Below are 8,395 nucleotides of genomic sequence, written 5' to 3' on the forward strand. Positions count from 1 at the left end.
ATCCGCTCGTAGTTGCCGCTCCTCGCTTCTCTCCGTTGCGTTCGTTGATCGTTCCAAGACCAACCGGATTTTCAATTCCCTCTTGCCAAACCACCTGACCTCTTTATTCAGACCCCTCGCGCGCATCTGAAAGTTGTCCCGAACCTGACCCGCTCTGTCGTTACCAATGGGTCCGGATCATCCCTAAACATCTATAAAACATCTCCATTTTCTTAGTTGGAGTTCCCTAGCTGTATTTTTCGTCCGCCCGATCCCGATCCGATTATCCAAATCCTCCCTCCTTTTACCTACCTGCTATATAAGCAGTCTAACCCTAGCCCTAGCTGTCCTATCCATCGAATCCTCCGCGCCGCCGCCACCCACTGACCATCTCCCTCGGTATCCCTCACGATCCACCCACCTGGTCTCCCCCTTCCTCGGGTCTTGCCTGATCCATCCAATCGATCCAGCCAACCACCACCTCCTCTCCCTTGAATTCCCCATCGAGCTAACCGGCGCCCGCGGCCGTCTTGCCTTCAGCCACCCACCAACCAGAGCAGCCAGCCCCGCTCCTCGTGCTTGAGGCCTCCAGAGCCGCTCCTTGCCGGACTCCTCCCGCAGCAGCTCTAGCCCCGCCTCGTCGCCATCCAGAGCCACCTCGTCCCCGCACCCCCGAGCTCCCTCACATGGCGGCCTCGCGTCACCAGAGTCAAGCCGCCGGCTGCCCGAGTCCCATGCGCCTCTGCCTCGAGGGCCTCCTCGTCCCCAACCAGCGTCGCCGCCTGCTTCCTCTGCAACGAGCAGGAGCTCGCCTGCTCGTCCCGCTCGAGCACCCTGTTGGCCGCCAAGCAGTCACCTTCCCCCGCGCCCTCCGGCGACCTCGCCGCAGGCGACCACGGCAAGGACCGGCCTCGTCCCGCTCGTCTCCTCCCCTGTCACTCCCGTCCTCCCCGTGCTTCCCTCTCTCTCACATCTCTCACTCTCTCTCTCTCGCATATAGGGAACCACCATGACCGCCGCCCGTTCATTGCCCCGCTGCCGAATCCGGCTAGCTCCGGCTCGTGCCCGCCGGATCCGCGCCGTCGTCTCCATTCAAGCCCTGCCGCGCCAAGTTCCTTGCATTGCCCTGCTTCCCCTGCATTGAACGAGGAAATGCGCTGCCGCGCATTGACCCCTCCTCTGCCTCGAGCGTTGACCGCGCCAACTCCACCTCCTGGTTCGATCGCGCCAAGGCCCAGCTCCTCTTCGCCAGATCCGCCGGCCTGCCAAGCCTCTCAACAAATGGGCCGAAGCCCATGGGTGAGGCACCCCTCTATTTTTTTTCTCCTCAGGTGGGCCAGCCAGATTCGGCCTGACTCATGTTTTTTTCCATGGAGCGATTTGTCTAATTATCTAGTGAATTTACAGATTTGCAGAAAAACCCTTGCTATTCATGCATTTAATAACTAATCAATCATGCATCATATGTAAATAATTTATATATGTAAAATTCTTAGAATTTCATCTAGTTTCATAATATGCTGCTTTCATCCATATTTAAAATGTTTAAAATGTTGTTTGATTAAATTTGCTTGAATGCCATGCTAAAATGATTTATTTCATAACTAAATAACCATAGCTCCGATTTAAATAAACTATATATGTAAATTGTCTAGAAAAATGCATAGATTAACTTGGTGCACTTTGTTTTACTGCTTAACAACATTAAAATATGGTTTAGGGCAGAACATTACCAAATTCTAAATATGCATATGGGGATTTTTTGGAATTGTTGTTTGTTGTTTCCGGCCTCATTTAAACTTGCCTAAATAGTTAGTTTAATTTTGTTTCACCTCTTGCCATGTTTAACAACATTTAATATTGTTGTGTACCTAAACGAGAGCGAACTAAATAATTGATGTGGTGTTTCAGCAATATGCAACTCGTTGCATATTGAGCTCCACTTAATTTGTAGTATTGTTTGTTGCACTTTGCCATGCCATGCCTCTTTAAACCGGGCATGCATCATACTTGATTTTGCATCATGCCATGCTTATGTGATGGTTGTTTACCATGTTGTTTGCTTCTTTCCGGTTGCGCTTCTCCTTGATAGTTCCGGTAACGTTGCGTTTGTGAGGAGTTCGTTCGACTTCGTTGGTTCGTCTACTTCATGGACTCGTTCTTCTTCCTAGCGGGATTTCAGGCAAGATGATCGTTACCCTCGATCTCACTACTATCATTGCTATGCTAGTTGCTTCGTTCTATCGCTATGCTGTGCTACCTATCACTTGTTTACCATGCCTCCCAAATTGCCATGTCAGCCTCTAACCTTTTCGCCCTTCCTAGCAAACCGTTGTTTGGCTATGTTACCGCTTTTGCTCAGCCCCTCTTATAGCGTTGTTAGTTGCAGGTGAAGTTGAAGATTGCTCCATGTTGGAACAAGATTATGATGGGATATCACAATATCTCTTATTTAATTAATACATTTATATACTTGGTAAAGGGTGGAAGGCTCGGCCTTATGCCTGGTGTTTTGTTCCACTCTTGCCGCCCTAGTTTCCGTCATACCGGTGTTATGTTCCTTGATTTTGCGTTCCTTACGCGGTTGGGTTTATGGGAACCCCTTGACCGTTCGCTTTGAATAAAATTTCTCCAACAAGGCCCAACTTTGGTTTTACATTTGCCTAACATCCTATAACCTTCCCTTGGGCAGGCCAACCCAAGGGTCATCTTTATTTTAATCCCCCGGGGCCAGTGCTTCTCTAAGTGTTGGTCTGAACCGAGCAATCTGCGGGGTCACCTCGGGGAAACTTGAGGGTTGGTTTTACTCGTAACTTGACTCATCCAGTGTGCCCTGAGAACGAGATATGTGCAGCTCCTATCGGGATTTGTCGGCACATTCGGGCGGTCTTGCTGGTCTTGTTTTACCATTGCCGAAATGTCTTGTAACCGGGATTCCGAGGCTGATCGGGTCTTCCCGGGAGAAGGAATATCCTTCGTTGGTCGTGAGAGCTTATAATGGGCTAAGTTGGGACACCCCTGCAAGGTATAAACTTTCGAGAGTCGTGCCCGCGGTTATGTGGCAGATGGGAATTTGTTAATATCCGGTTGTAGAGAACTTGACACTTGACTTAATTAAAATGCACCAACCGCGTGTGTAGCCATGATGGTCTCTTCTCGGCGGAGTCCGGGAAGTGAACATGGTTTGAGTTATGTATGAACGTAAGTAGTTTCAGGATCACTTCTTGATCATTACTAGTTTGCGACCGTTTGCGTACCTTCTCATCTTATTCTTGTATTCGTAAGTTAGCCACCATATCATGCTTAGCCGCTGCTGCAACCTCACCACTTATCCATTCCATTCCCATTAAGCTTTGCTAGTCTTGATACCCATGGTTATGGGATTGCTGAGTCCTCGTGGCTCACATATTACTACCAAACAGTTGCAGGTGCCGAAGATACCAGTGCAGGTGATGCAACCGAGCTCAGTTGGGAGTTCGATGAGGATCTTGGTCGTTACTATGTTTCTTTTCCGGATGATCGGTAGTGGTGCCCAGTTGGGACGATCGGGGATCTAGCATTTGGGGTTATCTTCTTTTCATTTGGATTTGTCCGTAGTCGGACTATGTGTGTACTCTGAATGATGTATGATTTATTCAAGTACTTGTGTGAAGTGGCGATTGTAAGCCAACTCTTTATCCCTTTCTTGTTCATTACATGGGATTGTGTGAAGATGACCCTTCTTGCGACAAAACCACAATGCGGTTATGCCTCTAAGTCGTGCCTCGACACGTGGGAGATATAGCCGCATCGTGGGCGTTACAAGCACCCGGTCTACTTTGTCGGCTCCCTTTTGCAAGGGGCTAGGTCAAGGTACTCTGGGATGCAGAAGTTGCTTTTCGGCCTCCTTATGGCCTCGAGAAATCTGCGTCATTATTTTCAAGCGCACGAGATCACCGTCGTCACTCGCCTCCCTTTACAACGGATTTTGCACAATCCAGATGCAATGGGGAGGATTGTGGAGTGGGCGGTGGAGCTGTCAAGCTTTGGGCTCAGATTTGAAAGCACCTCGACGATCAAGAGCAGAGCATTGGCAGAATTCATAGCAGAATGGACATCCACGCCCGACGAAGAAGTTCAAGAAACCACCCTTCCCGGCAAAGAGGCAAGTAGTCATTGGATTATGTACTTCGATGGAGCCTTCTCGTTACAAGGTGCATGTGCCGGCGTGTTGCTCGTCGCGCCCATCGGAGAACACCTCAAGTACGTGATCCAGATGCACTTCCCCCGGGAGAGGTCAACAAACAACACCGCTGAATACGAGGGGCTACTCGCTGGTCTCAGGATCGCGGATGATGTCGGTGTCAAAACCGGTTGATCTCAGGTAGGGGGTCCCGAACTGTGCGTCTAAGGTCGATGGTAACAGGAGACAGGGGACACGATGTTTACCCAGGTTCGGGCCCTCTCTATGGAGGTAATACCCTACTTCCTACTTGATTGATCTTGATGAATATGAGTGTTACAAGAGTTGATCTACCACAAGATCATAAGGGCTAAACCCTAGAGGCCTAGCTTGTATGACTATGATAATGAGTCTCCCCCTATCCGGACTACGCTCTCTGGTTTATATAGACACCGGAGAGATCTAGGGTTACATGGAGTCGGATACATACAAAAGAATCTACACGATTGATCGCCAAGCTTGCCTTCCATGCCAAGGAGAGTCCCGTCCGGACACGAGTGCGGTCTTCGGTCTTCACATCCTCACGGCCCATCAGTCCGGCCCATGGCTAACAAGCCGGACGCCCGAGGACCCCTTAGTCCAGGACTCCCTCAGTAGCCCCTGAACCTGGCTTCAATGACGAGGAGTCCGGCGCGCAGATTCGTCTTCAACATTGCAAGGCGGGTTCCCTTCTTCCGAGCTACAGAATGGTCTTCGGATGTAGTAGGTATATCCGGACCTGTGTAACATGGATACCAAACACATAGTCGTAGGGAGTACAATATTCCCCGAGTCCAATCCGCTGACAACTTTTTGTAATGTGACATCACGCCTGCCTGGCTCATTATTTCGAACCATTTTTGTCTGTCGCCTCGTGTTTTGAGACACGGCTTCCGTTGGCACGTCTTGTCGAAGCAGAGATCGCGTCCCCTTATCGCGGGATTCTCATTAATGCGGGCGTGGGTAACCCAACCGTGTCGTTTACACAGGCCTTGGGAATAGGCGAGTTTCGAGGCGAATGGGGAGGCGTGAGACATTCACTACCTTTATAAGGGGATAAGAATTCCATTCTTCCCCCACGCCTTCTCTCTTTCTCCGCCCTTCCAATCTCGAGCTCCAGCGCCCAAGTTCTTATCTCCTTTCCGCTTGAGCTAGCACTGCAACCATGTCCGGATCCGGAGGCCCGGGTAAGTGGATGGTCTCCTCCGTTAGGGAGAAGGACATTACTAAGCTTCACGCGGCCGGGTACTTGGCAAAGGAAATCGCCCACCGTCTTCCAGCATAGGGGCAAGTTGTCCCCATGCCGAAGCCCAACGAGAGGGTGGTATTCCTCCCTCATTTCTTCTGCGGACTAGGGTTTCCACTCCACCCCTTCGTCCGCGGGCTGATGTATTATTATGGGATAGATTTCCACGATCTGTCCCCGAATTCATTCCTCAACATCTCGGCGTTTATCGTCGTGTGCGAGGCCTTCCTCCGCATCCAACCCCACTTCGGGTTGTGGCTCAAAGTCTTCAACGTGAAGCCGAAGGTGGTGGATGGCCAGCACGCGGAGTGCGGAGGAGCCATGGTGAGTAAACTGTCCCACGTCTCCTGGCCGAAAGGCACTTTTGTGGAGACAATAAAGGAGTGGCAGAAATAGTGGTTCTACATTACAAAACCCCGCGGTGCCGACTGGGCCGCAGCTGCCAAATTCAACCCAGGTGCCCCAATGCGGCTCACCTCCTGGGTCGAGAAAAGCCCAGATTGGTATTCGCCAGACGAGCTGATAGCGCTGCAGACGCGCGTTCAAAGCATGGTGGACAAGGACGTCAGACTCGTCAATGTAATCCAGGTGATTCTAGTTCGCCGGATTCTCCCGTGCCAAAGCCGAAGCCGTCCTCTATGGAAATTCAATCCAATGAAGCACCATACCCTGAAGAGGATCTTTGAGAGCACTCACGAGGGCGCCTGGAAGTTGCTCTTCAAGGGCAACGGGAAACCACCGGCCGTAGATTCAGACCGCGGGCATGACATTAACCACCCTGCCAGCGAGGTATGTTATTTTTAAAGCATCCCCTACTTGTTTGTTTCGAGGATGATGTCTGATCTTTCATCGTCGCTTGTTCAGGACTGGATGGAGAGGGCGGAGCGGATCCAGTGTCTGGCCCCGCTGCCTGAAGAACCGGTCATCCCGCATTTAGCGAAGATGCTGGTGCCGGCACCATATAAGGCGCCGGAGAAGAAGGCCAAGAAGAAGGCCAAGGGGGCCAAAAGTGCCCCCAGTTGTAAGGGTGCTTCGGACGTGATGTCCGAAGACGAAGAAGCCAACTCCTCTGTCCCTGAGGACGACGACGAGGAGAAGGAGGAGGAGGAGGAGGAGGACAATTCTCCCCCTGAGGAGAGGAGGAAGAAGAGGGCGGCTTCCGCGAATCTGGAAGCGGGGACGCCCAAGAGGGGGAAGGGCGCCCTTGCGGTCAACACCGCGTGGGATGTCGACAGTAGTCCGGAGCGACACCCCTGCACTAAGCCCCGGGCCGCATCCTAAGTACTATGACTCACACGTACTAGTATGTCCGGCCTCTCCTCTTTATTGTTTTGATGCGGTTAATTATGCTAATGCAGTCCGGCCCGCGACAACGTCCAGCGATCCTCTTCTCGAGGTTCGTTGGATCCGGCGAAAATGGCCAGCGTGTCACCGCCGACCGCTCACTCCCCCGAGGTCCAGGATGACGCCGAAGTGTTGTCCCGAAGGACCGCTCCGAGACGGGGAGATGCCCAGGACGCTGTCCAGGGGGCGCCGCAAGGCGAGACTGAGGGAGTCCTGGATAAGGGGGTATCCGGACAGCCGGACTATATACTTTGGCCGAACTGTTGGACTATGAAGATACAAGATTGAAGACTTCGTCCCATGTCCAGATGGGACTCTCCTTTGTGTGGAAGGCAAGCTTGGATATTCGGATATGTAGATTTCCTTCTCTGTAACCGACTCTGTGTAACCCTAGCCCCCTTCAGTGTCTATATAAACCGGAGGGTTTAGTCCATAGGACAAGAAGAACAACAATCATAATCATAGGCTAGCTTCTAGGGTTTAGCCTCTACGACCTCGTGGTAGATCAACTCTTGTAATACTCATATCATCAAGATCAATCAAGCAGGAAGTAGGGTATTACCTCCATCGAGAGGGCCCGAACCTGGGTAAACATCGTGTCCCCCGCCTCCTGTTACCATTAGTCTTAGACGCACAGTTCGGGACCCCCTACCCGAGATCCGCCGGTTTTGACACCGACATTGGTGCTTTCATTGAGAGTTCCACTGTGTCGTCATGATAAGGCTTGATGGCTCCTTCAATTATCTTCAACGACGTAGTCCTGGGGGAGGTTTTCCTTCCCAGACAAATCTTCGTATTCGGCGGCTTCGTACTGCGGGCCAATTCGCTTGGCCATCTGGAGCAGATCGATAGCTACGCCCCTGGCCACAGGTCAGGTTTGGAAGCTTAAACTATACTTCCGACATCCGCGGAGACTTGATCTTTGACGGATTCGAGCCCATGCTAGGTGCGCCGAACGGTCACGGCGGGCATGACCTTGATCTGCCGTCGGACGGTATTCGGAAGATCGCACCCGCGGTGGCGTCGGGAATCAATCCGGAGCAGATCGTGCCTTCTAAGGACGGGAGAATGGACCCCGCCACAGAAGTCGCACACTCATCGGTGTCGGAGCCGAACACTGATTCCACCTCCTGTGAGAGTGGTGTCATCGGACCCTCGGACTCGTCTCTAGCCACAGGATCCGAACCGCGTGCAGCCATGCCTATCGAATCTGATTGGGCACCGGTCATGGAATTCACCGCCGCGGATATTTTTCAGCACTCGCCCTTGGGTGACGTGCTAAACTCATTAAAGTCTCTTTCCTTGTCGAGAGATTCCTGGCCGAACTATGTCCGGCTCGAGTGGGAAGCGGACGACAAAGAAATTTGTTCCCCACCCACCACCCACTTAATAGCCACTGTCGACGACTTAACCGACACGCTTGATTTCGACTCCGAAGACATGGACGGTATGGACGACGATGTCGGAGAAGAACAGGAACAACCGCCTACAGGGCGCTGGACAGCCACCTCATCATATGATATATACATGGTGGATACACCCAGAGAAAGTGACGGCGAGGAACGGAAGGATGCAACGGAGAATAATCCCCTTGATAAGCAACCAAAGCGACGGCGTCGGCGCCG

At 51.9% G+C, this 8,395-nt stretch overlaps 1 long non-coding RNA gene across 1 annotated transcript; it reads left to right on the top strand.

The window, feature by feature from the left end:
* Positions 1 to 325: 325 nt before the first annotated feature.
* LOC141027771 (uncharacterized) lies at positions 326 to 3,658 on the top strand. Its single transcript, XR_012189664.1, has 3 exons — positions 326 to 1,278; positions 2,072 to 2,161; positions 3,402 to 3,658. It is a non-coding gene; the product is annotated as an uncharacterized lncRNA (long non-coding RNA).
* The last annotated feature ends 4,737 nt before the right edge of the window (positions 3,659 to 8,395 follow it).

The sequence above is a fragment of the Aegilops tauschii genome, chromosome 7, assembly GCF_002575655.3.
Source record: "Aegilops tauschii subsp. strangulata cultivar AL8/78 chromosome 7, Aet v6.0, whole genome shotgun sequence".
Taxonomy (NCBI): Eukaryota; Viridiplantae; Streptophyta; class Magnoliopsida; order Poales; family Poaceae; genus Aegilops; species Aegilops tauschii.